The following is an 11,023-nucleotide window of genomic DNA, read 5'->3' as shown; positions in this document are numbered from 1 at the left end:
ACTGCTGCAAATTCATCTGAAAGAAGGATGCCCAGTGTATGGAGTAAGCTTTTTTATGTAACTGCAGTAATCATTCTGACACTGTAAAGTGTAACTAATGTTGCTGGCAATAGAGATTATCCCCGTCTTCGAGACAATCGGTCGACGTCATTGGCTGGGTGTCCTCATTCAAGAGCAATTTCTCGCCGTGCTCTTTCTTCAACTGCATCCATTTCAGCCAAAGTGCACTGAGTATAAAACAGGTGCCATGCTGAGAGTCTAGGGCACTATGACTGTAATAATTTGTTTCGAGTTTAGACTCGTTACTGCACGGCAAGAATCTTTTTCGATAAGATATCGTGAGCTGCAAAGTGATTTATTTACTTGATAACTATCTTTGTTACAAAAATGAACCGTCATGACTTTCCACATATTGAAAAATCCCATCATTGTGAAATCGTTGTTGGGGAGTCAAACAATAATTATTTCCAGTACCTTTATGAAAACAGATAGGGTGCAATAATAAGCAATCATGGTGGGTTCAACCTTATAATGCACTGTAAGCACGACATTATTCCTGACAGTTTCAAATTGTCTCAGTTTAAACAAGCCCAGACGTCTTTCTGACCAGCAAACCCTAAAAGCTAATGAAGTCAAATCCGTACGCCGCCTGCTGCAGCTCAGAGTATCAATGGGAGCGTGGAGACAAAGAAACCCGTATAAAAGGATCGTGAGGCCTAATTTCAGCACCGGCCTGCTTTATTTGTAATGGTTTGGGTGGAATTCAGCTTCGCTGCAGAAATGGCACAAGCTTTCTCACCCTGTGGTAACGGCATGCGGACACTGGTTACTGGACACGTGAAGAGAGTTTCACGCTTATACGTTTCTTTGAGCTGTCTGTAGTTAGTCTTATTTTTTGGAATGCAGCAAGGTGCGCAGCAGAGTGAGTTGCTTATGGTTGCTGCTTGAAGCGAAGGATGGAAATGAAAGTTTCACGAACGAACTAGGAACAAGCATATAAAATGAGCCTGAAAGGAAATAAGAATAGCGCGAGGCTTGTTGCCAGGCGCTGTATGCGGCCTTCAGAATTCCTTCACTTTTTTCACTAGCGAAGCGCGCGCGAATCGATTCGGCCACTGAAGCTTCTTAACACGTATTCCACGCTAGCGCGAAACAGTTGCCGCGGAATATTTTCGAGCGCCCGCGTAAATTTAGCTGCTTGCACCGCGGGCCTCCACTTCGGAGCAGCTTTCGAAGTTGACTCTGCGTTTTGAATCGATGCACGCGCCCCCGCACAGACGCCGGGAAAGAAGTAACAACACGACCGCCACAATTACTATGGCGAGCCAGCGCGACTGTCTCCCTGGCCCGATTAAAGAGGAGGGGACAGAGGACTGCTCCCAGTGGAGTTCCTCTGGTACCTAGCAGGTACGGGCCATGCTCCTGGTCTTCGATACGTGTATAGGTTTGCCGATCAGTGAGAAATTGTCTGATGTACCGAAACGGCTTGTGGCCACAATTCGACTGTGACAAATGTGTCAGTGAGGATGATGTCGTGGGTCACGTTGTCAAACGCCCCCTTAAGGTCCAAGGGGAGGATCACCTTGTCGTCACTGGGGTGTTCGACCGGATCCAAGACTTCCTTGTGTAAATGCAGCAGACCATCCTGCGCGAATTGGTGTGGGCGGAATCCGAACATGGTCTCCGCAAAGGTGTGTTTGGATTCTAGATATGTTGAAAGTCTGTCTCTGACCATAACTTCCGTCAACTTCTCCACACAAGCAGTTAGTGAAAAAGGTCGGAGATTCTCAATATTGATGGCTTTTCCGTGTTTCGGTACGAAAGTGACTAATGCGGTTTTTGCAGTCCATTGGGAGGGGTGTGCCCCGTCCCATATGTAGTTAAAGTAGTGAAGATGGCACAGGTATGCCGGGTCCGGGAGGTTAGCAAGGAGCGTAACCGTCACCCTATCCCGTTCGGGTGCTATGGCGCGCTTCATTTTTGCCAGGGCCGCAAAGGTGGTAAAGCTGGAACAGTCTGTCCAGCTCCTCATTCTCAGAGCATGTATATGAGTATGCCGACCCGCGGTAGTCCTGAATGCTAAAGAGATATTTATCTCTGAGCGCCGTCGTAGCCAAATTGGAAGTGTCCCCGTCTAAAGCGCGAATAGCTCTTTGTAGGTGTTTCTGGGTTTCGTTCCGTGTTTGAGCCGGATCGATCAAGGCGCGAAAAAGACGCCATGTGCTGCGATTCGACATTTGTCGAGCCGTAGTATTACAGCGGTCCACCTAGTTTCAGTCGGCGAGTTGGGCTCGACTGGCTCCTGGGTGAGTGCCGCGATATGAATTTTGAGTTGGCGGTTGTACTTCTGCCGGTGCGATCGGCAGATGAGGCTATGCCGGGGCTGCCAGAGCTGCAGGAGGTGGTTGTCAACCATCTGTGTTGCCTTTGAGAGCTGAACTTGTTGTTCACCCTTACGAAGCTGGGCCACCAAATGTTGGGACCAAGTTTCATAACCTTGTTGGGCTATAGGTTCAGGGTTAGTGTACTCCGAGTGAAAGCGAATCCCAGTCTGGAAGTGTAGCTTGTCAATGTGAGCGTGTGATAGGTTTCGTGCAGAGTGTTGTGAGCAGGATGTAGTGGTCGCTATCGAGGGTTTCCTAGGTGTTGTACCAATCAGCATGTCGTTTGTTTTTGGTGATGGTAAGATCCGGGCACGTGTCCCATGTTGCGGAGTTACCTATTCTGGTGGGGTGAGCAGGATGCGTGTGGAGGGTTAGGCCCAACGTGGAGATAAGCTCCGCCAGCTTTCGTCCGCCTTTCTCCGCTTTACGGTAGCCCGAGAGAGGACTGGGGGCATTGAAGTCTCCAACTATAATGAGGGGTTCCTTTCCTGCGACCTCCAGGGCTTTGCTTAATGTGTCAGTGTATGTTACATTGGAGAGTTTGTGCGAGCTCTATATGCTGAGTACATGCAGTGACGGGTCCTGTTTCCTAAGCGGAAGGAGGGTAACAATAACGTACTAATAGGCCGCGTTAAAGGCGAGAGCGACAGAGGTAGCCGTAAAATCTTTGTTCACGCAGTGCGGTCCGCGCGTCCCGCTGATTGCTCAATGTGGCACTCTCTCCTGGCTCCTGGAGGGCTACACCTGCGGGCAGTTCTGGGAGTGTTGTTAAGTGGAGTCGGAGAGCAGCACGCTTAGTGAGCGCGCGGAAACCCCGACAGTTCCACTGAAGAATTGTTTTTGAGGCCGATTTTGTGTGCGAGTACCGGCGTTTGTTAGTATTGCGCGCCATTGTGTTCACTTAGATTTAGGGTACCACCCTGGAGGAGAGGGGAGCCGATGGCGCCTGCCTGACGGACCACTGCCGTGTGTGGAACTCCGTCCTCTACTGTCAAGTCCCCGTCCTCAGAGGGGGTGTGGAGTCTGGAAATTTTGCTTCTCGCGCTATTGGTTTAGAGGCGCTTAACAGAACCTGACTTGCGAGCTTTGCTGAGTGGTTTTGGCATCTGAGCCGCCATGAGGCTAGGCAGCCTGTCTAATAGGTTTTGAAAGGCAGCTGTAAGTTCTGCCTCCAGGGCGCTAAAGCCTGTCGTGATCTAGGCTTCCATCGCGGCACTCAATCTCGCTTCTATTCTGCCCTGATCTGGTTGTGAAGCCACCTGCCCCACTGCTTAATGATGTCCCAGGCATCAGGTGTGCCCTGTATAACGACGACACCACGCTCTGGGCAACACATGGGTCGTTGGGACAGATAGAGGCCAACCCGCAACAAGCGGCGACTATCGTGTACGCATACGCTCGCCGCTGTGGCGTGGAATGCTCCCCGACCAAATCAGAATTCGTGCACCTTCGGCCCAACCCGAAGTGCATCATCAAAATTGACCTCTCCCTTGCTAGCGGCCCTATCCCTGAACAGGATGAGGTAAGATTGTAGGGACTCTTTATTCACCGCAACAGCATGATCGAAACAGCCTGCAGAAGCTCCGCAGAAGTTCCGCAAGATTGGAGGCCATGTGTGTGCGCCGCATGGTCCGCCGGGTATCTAACAAATGGGGGGGGGGGGGGTAGGATGCAAACACGTCGTGAGGCTGGCCAATGAATTTGTAACCAGCCGGATACTCTATTCGGCACCATATGGCTACATGAGGATATGTGAAGAGAACGCCCTAGAGGTGATCATCCTGCGCAAAAGCACACCCTCAACCTCCCCATAACGACGTCCAATCAACGGCTCATCGATCTCGGGATGATCAACACCTTTGCGGAACTACGCGAGGTGCACTTCAACAATCAATACTTGGGGTTGAACAAATCCTCAGCCGGCAAAAGCATCCTAAACCGCGTGCACCTTGCCTACAAAGCGCATGCACAGGAAATGACCACAGTTCCAGAGGACTGGCGCAACGCGCTACAGGTCCAACCTCTGCCACAGAACATGACAAAGGAGACTCACTAGGGCCGTCGAACCGCGCGCGCGACGGCCCTTAACGACCTCTGTGGCTCTCGCTACGGAGCCTTCTCCACAGATGCTGCTGGCGCATACCACGGGGGATGGTATACGGCCTCAGAAATCCATCAAAATACGCACGTTCACGTACTCACTTTCCGCGCCCCCAACATTGCACACGTGGAGTAGCCATAGCGCTCGCCGCTGCAGAACCAGACTCCCGGGTTATCATTACCGACTCCCGGGAATCCTGTCGAAATCTACAACAGGGACGCATACCTCAACGCGCCGCTAAAATTTTACATAGATGCGAGTACCACGATCGCCCGAATACATGTGTCGTCATGTGGACCCCAGCATATGCGGGACTAGAGGGAAACGAGGGTGCAGACCCCTCAGCCCGCGCGGTCAACCACGGGGCATCGCCTCGACACTCGCAGCCTGCGGTATAAGAGCCTAATCCGGCTATCACCTAAAAAAATTTATTCACTTTTATCAAACACAGCATAGCCTCTTTCATCGCCCTGCGAAAGGGCTAACCAAAAGCGAGCGTTGGCTCCTTCGCTTAAATACCAACACGGTACTGTGCCCGGCAGTGCTGCAAGATTTTAATCCGGCTTTTAACGGGCTGTGCCCGCACTGCGGATGCGCGTTCTCGGACGTCTACCACACGGTGTGGGCATGCTCCTCTAAACCTACTCACACACCTTTCCCCTCCCCTCCCCGAGAGAGCTGGGAAGCTGCCCTGCTCAGCTGCTGTACGCTAGAGAGCCAGACAGCCCTCGTCGCTAGGGCCCGAGCTGACGCGGAAGCCACAGGGGTCCCGGAGTAGGGCGCTCTCCTAGAATTTGTAAGGCGCTGGCCTTTAGGACCAGTCCACTCTCTCTCCTGTAAATAGCCCTAAGTAAATGTTTTCCACCACCATCCCTCGCTCGCCCTACAGCAAGAGAGCCTTTCACCCTCAACCTCTATGCCATCGCACCAAGCGCGCTTGGGAGACAGGGACGCCACTACTCGGCTCCGCTGCAGCTCCGCGGCCGCGCGCGTTAGGCTGTATATTTTTGACGGGGGCTGTACGTACGTAGATCCACGCGGATTGTGCATGCGGGTGCTTGCCGCGGATACATAGAGCTTTTCTGCTACAATATGCGAAAAGAATCACAGAGTAGCGTTCATTCCTGTAACCGCAGTTTTTGTAGTAGAGTTTATTGCCCTGTTATAGTATAATAATAATAATAATAATAATAATAATAATAACTTGTTTATTTCCATCAGCGATGGGGGAGACTGCGGATAAAAGCCACTTGACAACAAGCGACTTGACTGAAGCCCGCAGCCTCCCTACAAAGCAGGCAGTGCTAGAACAACAGAAAAAAACTCGCAGAAAGGACAATATTCAAAAATAATGCTAGCACACTTGATAGTCACAAGAGGTAAATAACAAAAGGCAAGATAACACTTTTAGTTGTTATTGTAAGCAAGGATTGTTAATGAAATGTTTGCGTAGGGTTCGTACAGAAATTGTATGCAAATCTATACCTGATTTGTGGAATCAATTTAAAAGGGTTGGCAGTGTGTATGACACTTTTTGCCTGGAATAATTTGCCCGCGCAGTGACCACCTTCCACGGTTCTGTGTTACGGGTGGTGTAGGAATGTGTGTTTTTATCGAGTTGTGAGAAATCATAAAAAAACTTGAGATTTCCTTTCACCTCCCGTTTGAAGGCCAGACTTAACTTATAGTTATAAAGATTAAACGCGCGTATTATGTTTGCTTTCGAAAATAGCTCTGAAGTATGGAAATGATACGGTACATTAAAAAGTGCTCGAACAATTTTTTTTGCAGTGTATGTATTCTTTCAAGATTTGTACGTGTCGTGGTACCCCATACCAATACACAAAAATACAAAGAAAAAAAAAGGGTATTGTAAACAAGAAGCTTTATATTGAAAGGTAATATGGCTCTGTGTCGCGCCGTCACACCAACAACACGAGATAGCTTCCCTGAAACAGATTCAATGAGCGCATCCCAAAGCATATTCTGTGTGAAGATAACTCTAAGTATTTCAACACTACTATCTATTTCGTACTACTATCTAGTATCGTACTACTATCTAGTATTTTAACACTATCTAGTATTCGTCTATAAGTTCGTGGTTTAAGAAATTAGGCTTCCGCAGCCTATCGAAACGGGCGAAAACAGTCACAGAACAAATGAAAGGCGCTCAGGCGTAGTGACAGCGCTTGTGCAGACTTGTATGGGAGAGGAACTCAATTACCACATTGGCGGATTACACAAAGCTGATTTGCAAAAGTACCTTGAAGCTCTTTCTGCTGGCATAAAATAATAGCCGCGCCAATTTAGAAATCGTACTATATTTGAAATTTTAAAATAATATCAGTACGCCAAAGAAAAATACGGACACTGAAATAAATATGACCGGCGTGTCCAACGAGGCGTATTTTTCGGTTTGTGACCGTCTGGGCGTATGAAATTTTATTGGCTATCATCAAAGCAGAATACTTCGTACTGGCGACTGAAATCAATCAGCACTTTGTCGGGACTTAGATTTATGAATATTAATGATGTTTCATTGCTCTAAAGTTCGAAATATTTAAGATTGCATTACGGTTTGCCGCTCACGCAACTAGATACCAAGTATATTTCGATCTCGCGGAAAAACAAGAAGTCTCCTGTTACCCCAGTGATGGAAGCCAGGGTATACTGTAGTAGCACATGCTTGTCATTTGCACCAGCCCGCGTGGCTTAGTGACTTTGGCGTAAGGCTGCTCATCCCATATTCGCAGGGTGGATTCTCGGCCACGGCTTCTGTATTTCGATGTAGGCGAACCACGTGATGCCCGTGTAGTCTGCAGCGTCACCCACGTTAAAGAACCCCAGGAGTTTAAAATAAATGACAGCAGGAAGTTGGAAGAGCTCGCTGATATGCAGACTTCATTAATATGCAGACGAGGACCGACAACGATAAGTGCTTGTCCTTGTAACTACCCGTCTATTCGTCACCTCTACGCGCTATCTTCTGCCAGCTCTGTATTAAACCGGAGCTGTTCACCTTGTCGCTTCTCACTGTACAAAGGTGGCTCGGGGCGCTATACCCTACACACCAATGCCAGTATTTTCATTTGCAAGTTTTGGTGCCGCACCTTTCCTATTAAATTTCTGTGCACATAACGTTCCCTGCTCAGGCGTCTGCTCTGAGCAGGTGTGTGGCGTACTGCAGCCCCAATCGTGTATCCCAGCCGCCTGGCCTAGTTCTGGACCAAACATGCAGACGCCTGCAGTTGTTTCTCTTCCAACTGTAGAAGCCCTTGTTGCCTCCCCTGCGGCGTGATCTGCTGACGACCCAAGTGAGGCAATGAAAGCGCATTTTCTTTCCCATAACCTCCTACCTGTATCTCCACAGCCATTCCGGAAACAGAGTCATCGGCCATCGAGCTTTCGCCTGCTCTTGGTTACCGACTGACGAACTTCGTTGCGTAAGCCGCGCTGCCTGTCAATGCAGGAATCGCTTGCTTCCTTTCTGTGGCTACTCTCGATTGGGCAGGAGTATCGACTTCGGCGGTTGGCCCGTGGTGGCAACCACAAAACGAGTAACGAGTGGGGTCCGCATCCCAAATCGCATAGCTTACGAAAGCGTCGTTTTCGGCGACACGTGATTGGCTAAAACGCCGGAAGCACACGTAATTTTGGCTGCGACCGGAAGCGAGCGCAGCATTCACCGCGCTGCCTTTGCCGCAGCGAAACATCGGGCAGAACTTTTGCACTTCGCTGATAAGCGCAGCATTACGAAAGATGAGATTAGCCAAAAGTTTAGTCGCGTACCAGATGCCACAGCAAAGAGGAAACTCGAAGCTGCTCCGTACACCCAGCGGACATCAATAGATTAAGAACATTGCAGACACTCCTTATTGTACATTTAAAGGCTACACATGGATTTTAGAAAGGTAATTCACATACCTGCGTTCCAAATGCAGTGACACATGGCGGAAGCTGAAGCCGCCGTTGGCCGATCATCGCTAAGCACGGCATCTTATACACTATAGCTCGAGAGGAAAGATCAAATACAAGCAAAACGTTCGGCGTGCACTCACTCGCTGCATAAGTAATGAACGCGCAACAGCAGCCATGTTGAAACAGCAACACGCCGTAGAGCATCCCCTAATGGAGCATGCGCTATGCGTTTAATGTCACCGTCCGATTTCTTCACCACTTTTCGGTGCATCTGAGCCGCCGCATTCGCTTACGGCGTGTCGTCCAGCCAGGTTTCGCCTAAAACGAGGCTTTCGATGACCACGCAATTTCGGATACGGACCCGGGTCTCGATCTCGGGCTTGAAAGAGCAGCATGACACCGAAAGCTCCCTTGGTATAAATACGGCGCATCGTGCATTTCAGTGCGAAGCCTCGTCGGGAAAAAATTGTGACGTCGGTCATAAAAATCACTCGATGGCTGGAGAGAAGTGATTTGACCAGACCGGATGGAACGTTACCAGAAATGATGACGGCAGAACGGAAGTGACGTCACTTCCGGTAGAGATAACAACATCTTTTAATGTGATCGGATTGCCAAATAATTATGTAATTAGGTGCCTCTGAATTTTTTAAAAGGTGTCCATCAAAGTGAAATTTGTACTGCCACAAATAGTTCTACAGGTACTGTGAGGTGACCAAAGGGAACAATTCTGCAGAAAATAATGTTTCCCATACCTCGAGCTTACTGCAAGATAGCCTCAGATGCTTGCGCCATGAAACCCAGCACAATACATCAAAGGAAATGGGGACTGCCAGGGCTGGCTTGGTGACGCCTGGTGCAGCGCAGACCAAGGCCGACGAGATAAGCAGATATAATAATCGTGTCTGCAGTCGTTGCTGACTCGTTAATCAGCCCAAAGGGGCTTAGGGACGCCCTTTCTTTGGTTATTTCGTGCAAGAAAATACACTAAAGACTTGAGGAAGCTGGTGTGAGCCACTGCGTGGCAGCGAGACATCCGCCCCTCACAAACAGACAGCGCCAAGAAAGGCTAGGCACCGCATGGGCCGTTCAGCAGTGGTCGGCGCAAGACTGTTGAGAAGTGTTGGATGAATCGACTTTGAGTACGCGCAGGGATCAGCAAGGACGTGCGCGGAGACTACTGAAAAACAAGCGAAGACAGTTACTCTTACTGCGCAAAAGGTGTGCCTAATTTTAAAAAGAGCTTAGTTTTGAAAGTTACGAATCGATTTTTGACAGAAAAAGTGCGCCCCGCAGTGGTGGCTCTGTGGATAGGGCGCTCGACTGCTGCGCACGAGGATGCGAGTTCGGTCCCGGTCGCAGCGGCCGTGTTTCGATGTAGGCAAAATGGAAGGTGCCCTATACTGCGCGATGTCAGTGCACAATAAAGAATTCCAGGTGGTCTAAACTTGGAACCTGGGAACCTTGGGACGCTTGGAACCTTAAACCTTATGTAGTATAGGGGCAGTTTGAGCTAAGACTTTGCACAGTTTTTAAAAAAAGGGAAATTAAAATTTTATACCGCCTTTTGTTTGGAACTGTTGTATAAGTGACGAGAAAATAAGGAGTTCTAAAAGGTACCAATTAACCTAATATCTAACTAAGATTAACTAATTATAGTTTGAAATTATAGCAGGAAGGAGGTACTTCTAAAGTTAAACTACGAGCTGCCCGTGACGGAATGCCAAATAGGATTTTAAAGAAGAACACGAACACATTTCTGCAGCACTGCAGCGCTACCAATTCTGGCTGCTTTCGATGCGCTAAAACGAAACATAGCAAATGAAGCGCGCAATTATCACGCGCACGAGTGCCGCAGTCGCGACGCCACCGGGCGAACCGAGCCGTTCGAAGGCGGTCGCTGCTGGTCGCGAAATTCGCGTCTGGCACTGCGTCATTCTCCGGTAGGCTCTGAGAAATCGCATTGCGTGTCGGGCGCCGCCCGACACGGTGCGGGCGCAGCGCTGACAGTTTGGCATATCAGCTTTCCTAGGCTTGAGGTTCTGGCTCCGAGGGCGGTATATAAGAAATAAGCAACTGCAAGCGTAGATATCTTGCAGAAGAATATTTCAATGCTTCTTTTTTTTTTCTCGGTAACAAGGTCCCCTTCAGGAGTTTCATTTGTGCTGTTTCTCTCACATTTCTGGACCCGCCTGCTGTTACCGCCATAGTATCAACTAAAGAATGGCTCCGTCAGTGTTGTGCAACTTTTCAGCTGCTGAAAAGGTAGACATTGTTATTGCCTACATCAGGGCCAAAGAAAACGGACGTTTGGCAGCACGGGTATACAAGGGTAAGTATCCTGCTCCCCATGTTACTGCACAGCCAACTTTCAAGACCATCTTCAATAGATTCTGTACGACTCGATCTGTGGAGCCGCAGAACGGGAAGCGAGGAATACCAGCAGCCGATTCCCATGAGACAGCTGTAATGAGGTACGCCGCTGCGAAGCCAGTAGCTAGCGTGCGAGAAATCGCCCAAGCGACCGGTGCCACTTCTGTTTGGCGCATGCTATCAGTGTACAAACAGCATCCTTCATAGGCGCTGCAAGCAGCCATCTTGACTAGACGCACGTTCGCAA

The 11,023-nt window shown here is 49.3% G+C and overlaps 1 pseudogene; it reads left to right on the top strand.

Annotated features, from left to right (window-relative positions):
* The first annotated feature begins 1,894 nt into the window (after positions 1-1,894).
* LOC149356935 (uncharacterized) lies at positions 1,895-5,263 on the top strand (annotated as a pseudogene).
* The last annotated feature ends 5,760 nt before the right edge of the window (positions 5,264-11,023 follow it).

The sequence above is a fragment of the Amblyomma mixtum genome, chromosome 3 (assembly GCF_055824585.1).
Source record: "Amblyomma mixtum isolate Tamu chromosome 3, ASM5582458v1, whole genome shotgun sequence".
Lineage (NCBI taxonomy): Eukaryota > Metazoa > Arthropoda > Arachnida > Ixodida > Ixodidae > Amblyomma > Amblyomma mixtum.
Note: the sequence above shows the minus strand (reverse complement) of the source record. Positions and strands in the feature narration are given on the sequence as shown.